The 17,805-nt window shown below is 40.3% G+C and overlaps 1 pseudogene; it reads right to left on the bottom strand.

Annotated features, from left to right (window-relative positions):
* Nucleotides 1–13,836: 13,836 nt before the first annotated feature.
* Nucleotides 13,837–16,920, bottom strand: LOC127972397 (uncharacterized; annotated as a pseudogene).
* Nucleotides 16,921–17,805: the final 885 nt, after the last annotated feature.

Here is a 17,805-nt window from a genome sequence, read left to right as displayed (position 1 = left end):
CGTGACCTGTAGAAAGCAAATGGTGCAGTAACTGTTTTATCTTTTCCTCTGTTGCTGTCCAATAAAAAGTTCAGTTGATCTGTATCAAGGTAATAACCCAAAACTAACCAAAACATTTTTCTTCTTGTGTGATGCTTACAACTGGCTTTTTATCTCCAGTGATATTTCCATATATGTTACCTATAACATTGTCACATGCACTGTATTCTTTGGAAATCTGAGTTATGTGCTATGGATATATGTGTTATTTACATTTCCCTAAAATTATCCTGGCGACCGATTTTGTAAGGTCTGAAAACATGTGGTCTAGTCCAGAGGTGCCTAATTAGTATATATTATATACTCATATGTGACCATAGACCACAAAACCAGTCTTAAGTATCAATTATCTTAAAACTGAGATTTACAGGTGCTGGTCATATAATTAGAATAGCATCAAAAAGTTGATTTATTTCACTAATTCCATTCGAAAAGTGAAACTGATATATTCATTCATTACACAGAGACTGATATATTTCAAATGGTTATTTCTTTTAATTTTGATGATTATAACTGACAACTAAGGAAAATCCCAAACTCAGTATCTCAGAAAATTAGAATATTGTGAAAAGATTTTAATATTGAAGACACCTGGTGCCACCCTCTCATCAGCTAATTAACTGCAAAGGCCTTTAAACGGTCTCTCAGTCTAGTTCTGTAGGCTACACAATCATGGTGAAGACTGCTGACTTGACAGTTGTCCAGAAGACGGCCATTGACACCTTGCACAAGGAGGGCAAGACACAAAAGGTCATTGCAAAAGAGGCTGGCTGTTCACAAAGCTCTGTGTCCAAGCACATTAATAGAGAGGCGAAGGAAAGGAAACAAAAGTGTATAAGCAATAGGGATAACCACACCCTGGAGAGGATTGTGAAACAAAACCCATTCAAAAATGTGGGGGAGATTCACAAAGAGTGGACTGCAGCTGGAGTCAGTGCTTCAAGAACCACTACACACAGACGTATACAAGACATGGGTTTCAGCTGTCGCATTCCTTGTTTCAATCCACTCTTGAACAACAGACAGCATCAGAAGCATCTCGCTTCAAAAAGGACTGGACTGCTGCTGAGTGGTCCAAAGTTATGTTCCCTGATTCAAGTAAATTTAGCATTTCCTTTGGAAATCAGGGTCCCAGAGTCTGGAGGAAGAGAGGAGAGGCACACAATCCACTTTGCTTGAGGTCCAGTGTAAAGTTTCCACAGTCTGTGATGGTTTGGGGTGCCATGTCATCTGCTGGTTTTGGTCCACTGTGTTTTCTGAGGTCAAAGGTCAACACAACTGTATACCAGGAAGTACCACTTCATGCTTCCTGCTGCTGACCAACTTTATGGAAATGCAGATTTCATTTTCCAACAGGACTTGGCACCTGCACACAGTGACAAAGCTACCAGTACCTGGTTTAAGGACCTTGGTCTCCCTGTTCTTAACTGGCCAGCAAACTCGCCTGACCTTAACCTTACCAAAATCTATGGGGTATTGTGTAGAGGAAGATGCGATATGCCAGACCCAGCAATGCAGAAGGCCCCTAAAAATCCATAGTGAAATTAACTCTGCTGGGAGTACATGTGAGACCACACTCAAGAGTGTGAAAGTGTTAAAATAGGAGTGTTAAATTAACACTGAAGCTGAGTTAAAGATAATTAAGTGATTAATTGAGTGATGATTGACCATTATTGACGAGACCTGATGTTAACATGCAGAATCAACAAAGATGAAAATCACAAATTTGTGTCACCATTATAGTGGTCAGTGTTTGGTTTAGTTGGGCTCTTGAGCCTTAAATTTTTAAAGTCAGATTTGATTTGGCTGTTACAATGACATTTTTGTAAATGTCATTAGTCATAACATCATTTAAATTAAATTAAATTTCATTATATATATATATATATATATATATATATATATATATATATATAATTACATAGCAAAAAATAAATATTAAACTGTAACTATGCTTCTACTATTCGAGCTTGCTGATTGGTTTAAGAATAAACCGTTAATTTACCTTAAATATTTTTGCTGCATATGCTACAGAACAACAGCAGTTGTGCCAAGAGGTGCCAGCCAGACTTATTTTCTGTTCATTGCCAGTTCAATCAACAAAGATAGTTAACAATCTAGCTCCTGAGTACTAAGTTATTAACCCAACAATAGCAGGTCAGTTAATTTTTTTGCAGTGGTGCCGCACAAACATATGTTTGGTTGTGTGGGCCGCGAGTTGAAAAAGGCTGGGAACCACTGGTATAGATTTTAAAACATTGCTTATTACTTATAAAGCCCTGAATGGTTTAGCACCTCAGTATTTTAACGAGCTCTTGTTACATTATACTCCTCTACGTCCACTGCATTCTCAGAACTCAGGCAATTTAATAATACCTAAAATATCAAAATCAACTGTGGGCGGCAGATCCTTTTCTTATTTGGCACCTTAACTCTGGAATAATCTACCTAACATTTTTCGGGAGGCAGACACAATCTTGCAGTTTAAATCTAGATTAAAGACCCATCTCTTTAACCTGGTTTACACATAGCACACTAATATGCTTCTAATATCCAAATCTGTTGAATGATTTTTTGGCTGCATTAACCTGTTAGCCAGCACCACCCATTATGGGACTCACAGCTGAAAGGGCCCTACCTAACTTAAAATTGAAACAGTTCCTTACTTCGGTGTGTTACACACATAATCCCTTTGGGCTGTACATTTTAACAACCAGAGTTGATAATGCTCAAAAATATTAAAAGTTATAGACACTGGAGTGCCTTGAAAAAATTTTTACCATACTGAATTTTTTGTTTTATTTGATATAAAAATACATTAAATCAGTCCTGGAGCAATCTAGAAAAGTAATGGGATGAAAGTCCATTGTCTCATGAGTTTCTATTTCAAATCTGAAGAAGGTGCTGTGAAAATGAGATACCTGCAACCATTTTTGGAGACTATGTCTAATCAACCCCACCCCACCAAATATAAAAAATATTTACCAATTGTATTGAAGGGTTCTACAAACTATTTTAGGGATTAGACATACCACTGCATATTTTTTCACATACAAAAGACAGAAACTTAGACATCAAATTAGTGATTTCTTTGAGCACAAAAAAAACAATACAATTTTCTTACAATAAGAATAATTTGAGTAAGAAAAATAAGATTAATAAGAAAAATAAAAAAAGATTTAACTTTGTTTGCCAATTACAGAAAATCCTGAGATTGCTAGAAATACAGCATTTACAATTAATTACGATGCAAATAAGTGCTGATGGCCACTTATTAAGATGGTAATAACACAAATGTGCCATAAAAGTAAATAATCCACTCTCTCTATTCATATAGACGCGTTCACTTTGATAGCCGTGATCATGCAGTAATAGCGAGCTGATTTGGTCTGATTTGCACTCAAACAGATGGTAATCGTGCAGATACATTCACATTCAACACAAAACACACTCTCGACCAAGACGCAGTTTCCGACCGTGAGGTATTCCATAACAGACGCAAACAATTCTGTCGCTGAAGAACTGAAAGGAAAGGAATTATGATTCATATTACAACATTATTGCTTCATTGGACTAAACATGCTCCATGAGATGTCGTTCAGTGGACCCTTACCTTTCTAACTAAACTGGGATTTACAGCTGTGGATGTGTTTATAACTCGTTATTAAGATGGATCTGGGGTGTATTCCAGAAAGCTGGGTTAACTTACCATCTGATAAACCCTGAACTCTGGGTTGATTAACCCAAAACCTGCTTATTCAGGGTATGTTGGTTCCAAAACACCAGTTTCGAGTTAGTTTAATCAGCCTACTGCTAAAAACCTTGAGTAAATGCACATGCACGGCGAACATAAAGGCATTTTCAATGGAACGCCGAATTCAGGAGTCACCATGGAATCTAAGGGTGAAAAGTCACATGCCGCGTACTTCTCCGAAGCAGAGTTAGAAGTTTTAATGCTAGCTTATGAGGAGTTCAAGCCCATTATAATGAAAAATAGATAAATAAATACTGCTGCATATGCGAGGAAAGACAATTGGCTTGGAAAAAAATAACTGACAGAGTAAATGCATACTTTTTTATTACATTTTAAATATGCTTGCCTTTCTTTTGTTAATTTGCAAAGTTGAACAATTGTCTTTTTGAGCATGTGGCATGGCTCGACAAGCATTTACTTTTCTCTACATCAGTTTCTTAAGAATACAGTGCAATGTATATTTACTAGAAATATTAAGCCTCTTGTGTCATATGGAGGTAAGGGAGGAACTCAATCGCAGACAGGAATCACTACACAGAAGGTTTATTACAGACAAAAAGGGGAAAACAACGACTAGGGCAAAGACAAGATGATTTAACAAAACTAGGTTGACATGATAAACAAAGACTCTAAGTGCAACAAAGAGTAACAATATATCACAGAATCACAATGAACCGCACAAGACAGAGAACACTAGGGGATATAAATAGGAAGACTAATCAAGACACAACAGGTGGCACAGGTAAGGCAATAATGAGCAATCTAGGATAACAAGGGGGCAGGACAGGTGAAAGGAGACAACACAAGCACATGGCCCAAAGACAAGGCCATGTGCTTGTACACAAAACACGGGCCTGTCATGATCCTGCCTTAAGACTAGAGGAAAATCAGGACATGAAGGCAGAATCATGACATCTTGTTTTATAAGGTGTAATCCTTTTGGAGCCAAAATAACTTTCCCAATCAAAATGAAACACAAAAACATACTCGAAAAAGTTAATATTTTATTTTAACTTTTGTAAGATCAATGTCTTAAGATTATTTTACAGTATTCTTCCCATATAGCTAATAGAAAGAAGGGTGAGGCCCGTCTAACTGGCGGGGGTCCACCTCCACCTCCTCTCACCCCATCTGAGGAGTTGGCTCTATCACTTAATAAAGGTCAACTTGTGGTCCCACGACAACTCAAATGACTTGGTACAATGTAGGTATACCATATTAGTACTTATGATTATTTAGTTATACGTTTGGACAAAACAATCATTAACTCTTGTCATTAGAAAGAAAGCTAAATGCTTCCCAAATTCAGTTATTGTTTCTCTTGTGCATAATGCATACATATTCTATTTTACAGCATTTGCTGTATACAGTAATCTGTTTTTTTTTTTTTTTTTTTTTTTTGCATGTTCCTAATGACTTTATTCAGTGTCTGTCATACTTTGGTAATTTACACATTGAGTATATTTTTTTTCCTTCTTGCAGTTGGTGATGGACTAATTGTATTATTGGATCCTCCTGAAACCACACAGTCTGTCACAATTGTTAGTGATGCATTTTAAGAACCAGTTGCTTTTAGATCTTTCACTTTGTCTGCCAGACAAAGTAACCTTGCATATTTCCACTCTAGGATGATGATGAAGAGACCACCTCTGCTGTGACTGAATTAGAAAGTGCTGGGAGACCCACAGAGGTATGATGCATATACTGGACAATGCATAGCTTTTGAGATGGAGTGAAAAATGTGACAGAATCTTGCTGGGGATGTACATGCAGATGAGGGTCCATCTACCTCTACACATAATCTTAGCAGTTTAAGAACTTGCCCCTAGTTGTCCTTATTTACATAATGTTACTATGTGGCACATTTTCTTCTTTAACCATCCTTTTTACTTTGCCTTCCTAGTTGTCTGCAAAGGAGCTGTATAAGGTCCATTTATTAAGGCAAAAAACTGACATGGACATGGTAATGGACCTTATACAGCTTCAGCCAGAGGAGAAAAGGCTGGCCATTAAAAAGGCCAAACTTGAAATGGAATTACTGGAGCATCACCTTAAGGTGAAAATCATATGTGAACATGATTTTTTTTTTAAGTGTATAAAGCAATGAATCCAAATCTGTCAAGTCTCTTTTATTTCAGGATATGAATAAATAGAACACATTAAATAAAGTGATTTTGGCATTCTGCCATCTCTGTGGTCTGCTAGATTCAATGGGTGTTCTAGTTCATCTTCATCAGGACAGGGGGGATGCCTCTCTCCTCTTATTGCAGCAATGTTGTGAAGTACCACACAAGCAACTGTGATGTCACATGCCCAATTTGGAGTGACCCTGAGCCCACGCAGACACTGAAACCTCTCCTTCAGAATGCCTATTGTCCTCTCCACCTTGGCCTGTGTTTACTCTCTTAATATTCTGGCATCATGTACAGACCCAGACCATTTTGCCTCAACATTAGTGATTAGTGATAGTGGGTTGCATCATATATTACGGCCGGTGGAGAGCAATACGTTTTTTATTTGTAACACCAATCTTAAGGAGCCAAAATAGGTATTACAGACTTCCTATTAATATAGTCTCCCTCATTGATAGATGGAGCTTTAATAGGAATGTGGGTGCCATCAATGCACCCAATCACGTTTGGGAACCCTGAAATTAAGATTAATTATAAGTTTAAGAAGTCTGTGTATACTTTACGTGTGTGTGCAGTCAAAATAAACGTATTAAGAAATGTAATTTAATTGAAGTAGATGACAGAATTTCTGAGAGCAAACCGGCCACCCTGTGGAATTCTTCTTTAATAAAGCACACAGGTTTATGGCCAGGGAACTGTACAAAAGTGTGTAGAAACCGTTTCAGTGCCATACATACTGTACAAATGGCTCCTCACACTGTTGCCTTTATCACATGCTCTGCATCGCCCACATTATAGAGAAAACTCCCCGTATCAAAAAAGCGCAGAGCAATACCAATAATTTATTCTGCGCTAAGCACTGACCCCGGTTTGTCACGTTTGAGATGTGTGGTTTTAGTAGGTTTGTTAAATAAATTAACGACTCCCTAGAAAATGATAGCGTTCCTGCAAATATTCATTAGAATAAGAAAATACATCGATACGTGGTCTTACCACCCTCTCATGGCAACCCCCCCCCCCCCCCCCCGTATAATCTGTGCCTCTATGTACACAGGATCCTCATCAAAAGGGAACGCCATGTTCGGAAACCTCTCTGAAACAAACTAACCCTGCAACATAACCTGCTCTGGGGCAGGTTATCCTCAGAGAGTCTGTTGCTATGGTTACTTACATAACCCGAAAGTTACCTCTGTTTTTGGAACCGAAAGCAGAGGTTATCCATTTACTTACTCCTAAACTTACCCAGGTATGTTACATAACCTGCTTTCTGGAATACCCACCTGGTATGTACATCGTTTCCATTGTTCATGTTTGTATGTGTACTGCTTACACAAATGTAGCAAATACAGTCTTTATAAGCTTTCCATTGAAAAGCAGCGATCTGTCGTCGATAGTTTGTCAAGATTAAATTTATCCCATTTAATTGAATCTATTCATAAACACTGACACATGCGAGTTTAGGGGTTTTCAGGACGAGGGCGTCGGGGTGCTGGCTAAACTGAGATGATGACATCTGTAAGATTAATAAGGGAATTAAAATCAATATAACTCAAAGGGGATTGAATTCCAGTGAATAAGAACCGAATTAGTATGCAAATTATTCAGAATTAATATTTAACACTTTATCAACTATTCGTCCACCGATAAATTGAGATTAGGGTATTTTATCAATTCTGGAATCAGTAACTTGTAAGCACACAGCACAAGACAGTGGTATGTAAAATCAAACATTAAACTACTCTAATACAGTCTTATTTGTAACAGTAGAGTCTTTTCTGAGGTGAATTCTGTCTTATTCCACTCAGCAACAAACAGCTACATTTAAAAAACTTGAAGTACAGTCTCGCTGCTTTGTTTGCTGTGTGGGTGTTTACAAGCCACGTGCTTCACATGGACTACTGTAATATCACAATAGTGCACTCAATGAGTGGGCGTGGTCGCATTAGATATAATGAAAGGAGACTTGTAAGACTGGACATCGCATTTTCATTTGGATTACTTTATCACAGAATATTTGTTTTCGATAAGTCTTGCTTAGTTTAAAAGTAAACATGTCAAGTTTTCTATAGATATCTATCTCATGTGTCTTTGTTAAGTATTTGCTGAGGTACAATTCATTTTAAAGACACCTTTCTAAATTAAATGAAAACAAAGAGACCAGGGTGGATTGGAAAGTTCAGGGTTCCAGGGCAGTGCCGACAGGGCAGGAATCTAGGGTGGAGCAGGTGGAACTAGAGCCCACCAAGGCGGAGCGGAGGACCACCACAACCGTGCAGATGAGACAGTAGTCCACCAGGGCGGTGCAGAGGACCACGACAGCTGTGCGGACGAGACAGAAGCCCACCAGGGTGGAGCAGAAGACCACCACAGCCGTGCGGACAAGACAAAAGCCCACCAGGGCGGCACAGAGGACCACCACAGCCGTGCGGTCTAGACAAAGGCCCACCAGGGCAGAGCAGAGGACCACCACAGCTGAGCAGACAAGACAGAAGCCCACCAGGGTGGAGCAGAGGACAACCACAGCCGTGCGGTCGAGACAGAGGCCCACCAGGGCCATGCAGAGGACCACCCCAGTGGGGTCGATGGCACAGGAGAGCAAGTCTGGTCAGGCAAGGCTGAAATAGAGAACATAAACAGGTTAAGGGTGGCCTCCTTGGCCATGATGAGGTGGTAGATGGCCTCCATTGCCATTACAGGGCAGGTGGTGAGTTCATGGATGGCCTCCATGGCCATGACAGAATAGGACAAGCGCTCTGGATGTTCAGCTGAGATGTAACGAGGCTCTGGAAGTTCAGCTGAGACTTGACGAGGCTCTGGTAGATTTGTGGTGATTTGACTGGGTTCAGGAATATCAACTAGTGCTTGACTTGACTCATGAAGGTTAATGGTAACCTGACTTTGTTCAGGAAGATCAACTGTGTCTTGACTTGACTCATGAAGATCATTGGTGACTTGACTTTGCTCTTGAAGATCATTGGTGACTTGACTTTGCTCATGAATATCATTGGTGACTTGACCTTGCTCAAGAAGATCCTTGGTGCCTTGACCTTGTTCATGAAGATCATTGGGGACTTCACTTTGCTCATAAAGATCATGGGTGACTAGACCTTGCTCGTGAAGATCATTGGTGACTTTACCTTGCTCGTGAAGATCATTGGTGAATTGACTTTGATCACGGAGATCAAGAGTGACTTGACTTGACTCAGGACAGTCAATGGTGATCTGACTAGATTCTGGGAAATCAGCGGGGACCTGATCAGTGGGGACCTGACACAACTCTGTTGGGTCAACAGGGACCTCACTCGACTCTGGAGGGACCACGGGGATCTGACTCGACTCTGGAGGGACCACGGGACCTGACTCGACTCTGGAGGGACCACGGGGACCTGACTTGACTCTGGAGGGACCACGGGGACCTGACTTGACTCTGGAGCATCCACGGGGACCTGACTCGACTCTGGAGTGTCCACGAGGACCAGACTCGACTCTGGAGAGTCCACGGGGACCTGACACAACTCTGGAAAGTGAATGTGGACCTGACTCGACTCTGGAAGGTCAACAGGAACCTGACTCGACTCTGGAGGGTCAAAGGGGACCTGACTGACTCTGGAAGGTCAATGGGAACCTGACTTGACTCTGGACGGTCAACGGTGACCTGATCAATGGGGACCTGACTAGACTCTGGAGAGTCCACTGGGACCTGATTCAACTCTGGAGAGTCCACTGGGAACTGACTCGACTCTGGAGAGTCCACTGTGGCTGCCATCTTGTGCAGTGGTGCTGTGCTGGTGACCATCTGGTGTAGTGGCGCTGGGATGGGCTGGCGGGCATCTTGTGCAATTACGCTGGGTTGGTGGCCACCTTGTGCAGTGGCACTGGGCTGGTGGCCATCTTGTGCAGTGGCGATGGGCTGGCGGCCATCTTGTGCAGTGGCGCTGGGCTGGCGGCCATCTTGTGCAGTGGCGCTGGGCTGGCAGCCATATTTTACTGTGGTGCTGGGCTGGCTGCCATCTTCGGCAGTGGTGCTGGGCTGGCGGCTATCCTTTCTAGAGACAACGGCATAGATTCAGCCATCATGTCTGGAGAGACGGGTGTGGTCGGTGTATCCCATTGAGCACGATGGTGTAGGTAACTGGTGAACCCCCAAAAGTCCAGGATCTCCAGCCCCTTCATCTCCCACTGAGGCACAGGGTCATCCAGGCAGGCATTAAACAGATCCTTCAGTGCCTCATCATTATGGGACAAAGACTTGTGGGAATTGAAGTGCCTGCAGTGGGGTGACTCTATGGGGAAGTGAAACCACTAGTGGACACCCAGGGAAACACAGACCAGACACTGTGACAGTTACCTGTTGAGGATCATTCCAGAAAGCATATTTTATTGTTTTATCACTTGAGTTGATTGCATATACAATAGTGGACACATTTGCATTGGGACTCTAGGGTCTGGTTTTGCAGACATAGCTTGGACTAAGCCAGGATTAGGCCATAGTTCAATTAGGACATTTAAATCATTTTAATTAACATTCCTTAGAAAAACATTACTGGTGTGCATCTTTTCCTTCAGTTGCAAAAGCTCTGATTTACACTTTATTCTGGGACTAGGCTTAACCCTTTAGGCGCCAGAGGTTTTTTCCTAAAACATTCAATTTTGACATCTTAATTTCAAAAGGCTATATCTTAAAATTGATAAAAGATAGAAACTTTCTGACAATTATAAAAATATTAATAATGACCCAATGTTTATGTAGGGATTGCATTTTCCCATCTAATTTGCATATCATGACGTCATATGGGGGTGGCCATCTTGAATTATAGAATTTTCATGAAAAGTCACATGTTTAAATTATAAAATGCAGCACTTCTTTCCCCCCAAAATGTCCCTCACCTTCTATGTGCTAGATTGCACAATACTGAATGCTCAGGTAAATAGTAAGTAGTAAACAAACTGTGTAAATCATTACTAATAAATGGTAGAAACAAACCTAATGCATGTAGCGGTTGGTCTTTTGCTGTAGAGATTTTCAATTTACTACATACAGCAGGCACTCTGATTCCATGTATGGGGCACATATATATTATTCATATGACACACAAACACAAGTAGACAAGACCTGTTTAGCTCAAAAGCTATGCCCCGTGTCACATCACCTCTGTTCCTGCAACGAGCAGCGCGGCCAGATCTGCCTTGTGCATGCGCCGAGTGTGCACAGCTCGGACTACTGTCAGTGTCATTGCGACTCCCCACCTTGCCTCCTAACTGTCCTATGAATACTTCGACCTTGTCTAACATACCCAGTGGCATTAGACAAAGTCTCCACTACAATACTGTCACCCCGATTGTGGAGAGATGCAGTCAGAAGACAAGTCTAGCGCGGTAAAAATCTCCCGCCTCGTCCCCACAACAATAACACGCCTGCTAATTTTGCGATGAACACTCTGACACCAGCAAACATTGTTCAAAACCTCTGACATTTGGCAAAGGACCATCTACATTGGGCAAAGCATTCACCATTTGTGCTTGGTGTAGGGCTATACTTTCACTTTCAGCATCACCGTCATCTTCTGAATACAGATATTTCCCTTCAGAATCAGTGTCCGCTAATAGAAGTCCCAACACTTCATTGCGGGTTTATTGAATCTTTATTGATGCCATTAGATAATAATAATAATGATAATAATAATTATATAATGCCAATACTCGCTGACGTTGACAATATTGCTCTGATAAAATTGCCCACTCTCACACTAGCTTCGCTTTTGTTCTTACTGATTCAATGTGCTCTAGCTCGAAGATTTTGTATAGAAGCATGATGTTTTTTTGAGTCAGAGATGAAGCATTACATGTCTGCTATCTGGTGCAGGGGAGGTTTGCCACCCTATTTGACAAAATTGGCTGTTTTATTCAGTGCCGCATCTTGTCGAGTAAACTCGACCGTGGCACCAAGAGGGTTAAGTTCCAGATTTCTCACTACTATGATGTCATACTCGGGAAAGTCCCATCCATTTGTGATGCTCTCTGCCCTATTATGAGTGAGAAGCAGCTGTCCACTATTACTGTTTTCTTGTTGTAGCTGCTGGAGTCACAGGTTGGGAAGCACCAAAGAACATAGGAGTTTCCATAGACCACTGAGGACACGCTGCTTACATTTTATTTTCAAAGGAACCCCCGGAAAAGTCCTATATGTCTGTGCTAACATTTTACTCCGGACTGCCTCACAAACGGGCGTCAGTTCTGCGCTGGATTTGTGCAAAGATTGCTTCTGAAAGAGGGATCGATACCAACGCTTTGTGCATCAACGTCCAGACAAATTATACATCACACCTCATATTTTGTTTTCCAAAAGAGCTACCCTTTTCTCTGTCGTTTTCAGTAATGCTGCCACTAATGAGAGGTTATTATGTGAGTATAGGAGAGCATAAGTCTTAGTGGACATCCATGACATGCAGAGTCCCACAAAGCTAAATTGTTGGTGGAGGGAGGCATTTTAAAAAAAAAATATATATATATATATATATATATATATATATATATATATATATATATATATATATATATATATGTATATATATATATATATATATATATATATATATATATATATATATATATATATATATATCTCACCTAAATGTTTGATCATGCACTGTATATTTGTTTTTAGAATTGTGTAATTGTTGCACAATAGCCATTATTTTGATTTTAAATACAAAAATTGTTACTTAAATTGTTTTTTCAACATTGTGATTTTTTTTATACACAGTACAGTAATACAATATTTTCTTTCATCAATTATTCAATGCTTTTTACTTTTGCATTTACTTCAAGATTTATATATTAAGTTGCTAAAACAAAACATTTAAGCTACTTTTCTTACTTTATCACAAACATTTTAAATTTAAACTTATCATTTATAGAAACAGTCAGCTCTACTGCCTTTCCTTTTTTTGCATTTAAATCTTACTAAAATTATAAATATAAATGTTACAAGCAATCCTGCATTCAATAATAACTAATTAAGAACTTTAAGAACTTTAAAATGATTAACTTGTTTATCTAAAAGTGCTCTTTTCCTTTAAACCTAGCCAAAAAACCATAGCCTTTGTGTTGCCTGTGAAACTTTAATTATAGACTTTAATTATATGCCTTAATGTTGTAATTATTAAATTTTTGTGTCTGATGGCATGCCTGCTGTGAGAGGTTTGCCATGGCATGGTATGGAGGACCTAGGACAGATCCTTGTGGCACTCCATACTTAACTGGTGATAATTGAGATGACTCCCAATTTAAATAAACAAAGTGGTAGCATTCGGACAGGTGGGATCTAAACCATTTTAAGCCTGCCCTTGAATAACCGTATAGTTCTGTAATCAATCTATGAGTATGTCATGATATATGGTGTTGAACGCTGTATGAAAGTTGTTGAGGTTGGATCTTAAACTAAGTGACAACCGCTACAGATTGTTCAGGCAGAGCAATAAATCACTTGGTCCATGTCCACAATTCTTTGCTGTTGTCTTTTGCTTCATACATCAGTATGGGTATGGTTCTATAAATGAACAATAATAAAAAATAATGAATATACAGTAGATACAATGAAGGCAGAAACATTACTGAAAAAAATAAAGTAATGCAATAGCATAAAGATAAGGACATATTTATACAAATCCAGCAGCTATACATTTACCTCAAGTTTATGCACATATTAAATAAATAATAAACTAAATTTAAATAAACTCACATAATATTACATTACATAATATTCAAGAAGTAACATTCAAAGTCTAATTCATTGTGTTTTATGCTGATATAAATCTTGAAATACACCTCTGGTGCAACTCAGACACATCATGAGTGATGTATCCTTGGTTCATTGGGTGTTTTGGGTCTCACAACATCATACACCCTCGCCTAGGCGACCCAGCCAGGGTTGATCAGAGTATGTGTCTGAGTAGCTTGTGTGATCCACGGATCACCCCGCTTGATCCACAGCCACCTTGATGCCTTTCGGCAGCATCCGTGATGTTCTTGATGGCTTTCCTGATGTGCAGTCCCTTCAATTCAAGCATCTTGAGGGCCCTGATGAGTGACTGGCCCATGAATCCTCTACATCAGACGTCGATGGGATTGCATCGGGTCCTCCACCCCCTGCTTCGACATTTGCCTGCAAGCTCCTCGTACTTGGCCCTCTTCCTCTCAAAAGCCTCCTCCATCCGGTCTTCCAAGGGAGTTGGAAGAACAGTTTCCCTTTCGGGATTAATAAAGTTTTCTCTCTCTCTCTCTCTCTCTCTCCCTAGGTCGACCTTCAGCTGCCAGTCCTTTGCTGTTGAGAGCAGCACCCCTGATTTACTCAGGCGCTGATGTGGCTTCTCCCTGGCTTTAACAAAAGTTATGTTTTGTCTTGCTGATTGCTGGTGTCTACTGCAGGCGATCCCAGAACTGATGATCTCTGCAATGATCCTCAGCACTTGATCGTGGCGCCAACGTTAGCACCCATTTCCCAGTGTTTTTGGGCAGCAGCTCAAGATGTTCTCCAGGAAACCTCCTCTCTGGCAAAGTGGGCACAATGGTGTATCTGCTAGGCCCCAGCAGAAGAGATTGGATGGGCTGGGGAGGACATCATATACAGACTGAACCAGGAATTTGATCCGATGTGGCTCAGACTTCCACAAATCGGTCCATGATATCTTCCGGTCTGCCACCTGCTCCCATCGGGTCCATGCCCCCTGCTGCCTACTGACCTACTGCTGCGGGCTTATTCCACCCTAGCTCGGACCTCATCTTGGATCAGCTGTCGCCTTTCCTTTCCCTGTGCCTTGTTAAAGCGAGGTCTTGGATTGCTCCCAAGTCCTGCCCGTCCAGATGCCACTGCCCCCACCAGCTCACTGTGTCGCAGTCGTGACTCAGCCTGGTCTACTGCCTCTTGGGCCTTCCACTTCTTGCCAGTTCTGACCTCTATGCCTGCCAAAGAGACCTTGTTGTCACTGGAGTCTCTGTACAGTACCACCTCTCTTGATCGGGTTACCATAAACTCTTCCTTTAGACTGCTGAAAGGCAGTTTTAGTTCGTTATTCCTCCCGTACAAAGCGATATCACTGAGGCTTCATGGTGGGCCTAACCACTTCCGCAGGGAACAGCTAACTTTGCTCTCGAAGCATTCAACGGTGGTAATTGGCACGTCATAGGCCAGCAGTGGCCAAAGCAGTTGGGGCAGGATGCCGTGCTGGTACATCCAGGCTTTATATTTACCTGGCAGACCTGACTTGTCCACAGCCATCAACCAGATTCCCAACTGTTTAGTGGTTGTCTGGAGTGATGCAGTATGTTTCAGGGTGCAGTCGTAGATCTTGCCCAGACTCTTGACTGGCTTTTCTCCAACAGATGGTATCAGCATGCAGCTAAGCGAGAAGTGGAACTGGCCTGTTACCTTCCCTTTCTTCATCACCAGGGACCTGGACTTGGCGGGCTTAAATTCCATCCGAGCCCAGTTGATGAGATATTCGAGCCCTTGGAGGATCCACCTGCACCCCGGGACCGATGTTTTTGTCACTGTCAAATCACCCATGAATGCTTTGATGGGGGGCTGCTGTATACCTGACTTGGTGAGTGGGCCTCTGCACTCCACCTCTCCTGACTTTACCAGCATATTCATTTCCAAGGCAAACAATATCACAGAAATAGTACATCAAGTGATAATTCCCTTCTCAATCCGATGAAATGCTGATGTTCAAACTCAAAGAATTGTAATAATCCAGTATGAGGTTCTTGATCTTGTCTGGAACGTGATGACGGTCAAGTGAGGTTTCTACCAGCCTATGTGGGATTGACCCATAAGCATTAGCGAGAAATGAATGTGAAATGAATGTGCGATCGAGCTTATGTGTGCATTGACTACCTTAAAGGAATAAACAAACTTTTAGAATTGCAATATAACTAAATATACCAATATATACACAAAAGAGTATATAACTACTTTTAAGATGTACGCACACAGTATTAACAAAAATCCACAAATCGGACCAGATTAGTAAAGAGATTACTACAAAACTGCCGTGGGATTTAGCAACATAGTTACATGTCTGGGCATGAACACATTTTGACTCACATTCATTTCTCCCGATCTAAACCAATGAAATTAATTAATTAATTAGAGTTTATATATATATATATATATATATATATATATATATATATATATATATATATATATATATATATATATTTATATATATATATATATATATATATATATATATATATACTGAAACAGCACTGTGATATTTGGTTAGTGGGACTTTTTTTTGTACTTGATTGCCAGTCAATAAATTTAAGAACTCATTCAGCATGAGTTATATACAGAAAGCATGATCTCATCTGCTACTTTAAAGTTTGGGTCCGCAAAGCACAAATGTTCACTGCAACAAAAAAAAAAAAGAAAAAAAAGAAAACACTGATCCCCATGATGGTGGTATAATTTTAACCAATAAAACAACAAGATACGATCCTCTGTAATTCTAAATAACAGCAGGCGTTCATCACTAATGAATGAATCATCATTTAATTAGTCACTTAATTTTTGCATTAACTTTAACTCTTTGAGGACTTGGGATATGACTTGAAGACTTGCTTGTGACTTGACTGTAAAAAAATTTTTGGAATGTAATGAACACGGATAAGCAATCGTTATTCAATTATGTGAATATAGAAAGTTGGGAGAAAAACATCTCTAGGTTAAATATGTAAGCATAGTTCCTCAAGGGAACGAGATGCTCCATCAAAATGCTTTGGGAATGCCTCCAGCGTGAACATGCTCTGAATCACGTGTGTAATCAGTCCAACAGATAGGCGTGACAGACCGGGTGACATAGCGACCAAGAAACTATAAAAGCACATGCAGTGGAATCATCAGCAACTTCTGGTAGAATTAGGGAAGCGCTCACAGGGATGCTGGTAGTATGGCACTAGACGCAGCATCTCTTTCCCTCTGGGAACCATGGTTACATACGTTACCTACACTGTTAAAAATCGCTGTAAAAACTGCCAAATTTTGACAGTAACATGCTGTTTTTCATTAAAAGAATTCTGGGTAATATTAAAAATTTTCCAGAAAGTGAAACAGTATATAGCAGCAGGCGCTCTATATCGTAAATTAACAGCATTCAAAGTCGACACTCGGAGGCTGTGTTTCAAATCACAACCTACACCCTCATTCACTATTCCCTATATGAGTTAACTAATATAGTCCACCTGACACTGAGAATGAAAACTAATGAGTGAATTCAGACACAGATGAACAGCTGCTGTTAACATGCAGAAATACTGAAGAAAAGAGAAACAAGACACACTACAACTAACTTCTAACTTCACAGTCTAGGGCTGCACGATTAATCGCATGCGATTGTCACGCGTGTCTTGTTGGTAAAGATGGTTCTGTGATTAGCGGTAAATGCGGTAAATGTCCAAATTCAAATTGGAGCCGCACTTAATATATAGAACCGTAGATTGCTGACAAGCTACGCAATATCGCGTTCATAACCGCATGCGATTTATCTGCGATTATGAACGCGATATTGCGCAGCTTGTCAGTGAACTATGGCTTCCCATTACACTAGATGTGGACTGACATATCTCAGAAGTTAGATGTTGGTTGAAAGTGAAAACCCAACCTCTGTTTGGTGTCAAACTGTAGCATAATACTCCAAAAACAGTATTACCAACTTCACTTATTATAATCAAGATTTATTTCTGTAAAAAAATAAAAAAAAAGTTCTTATTGAGATTAACAGAGGTGTTGATGGTTTATTAAAATAATATAGTTTGACGTCACCATTATGGTGATAAGTACTTAGGCAGTATAAGTCTTTTCAGTGTTACTATTCT

Source organism: Carassius gibelio, chromosome B15 (genome assembly GCF_023724105.1).
Source record: "Carassius gibelio isolate Cgi1373 ecotype wild population from Czech Republic chromosome B15, carGib1.2-hapl.c, whole genome shotgun sequence".
Lineage (NCBI taxonomy): Eukaryota > Metazoa > Chordata > Actinopteri > Cypriniformes > Cyprinidae > Carassius > Carassius gibelio.
Note: the sequence above shows the minus strand (reverse complement) of the source record. Positions and strands in the feature narration are given on the sequence as shown.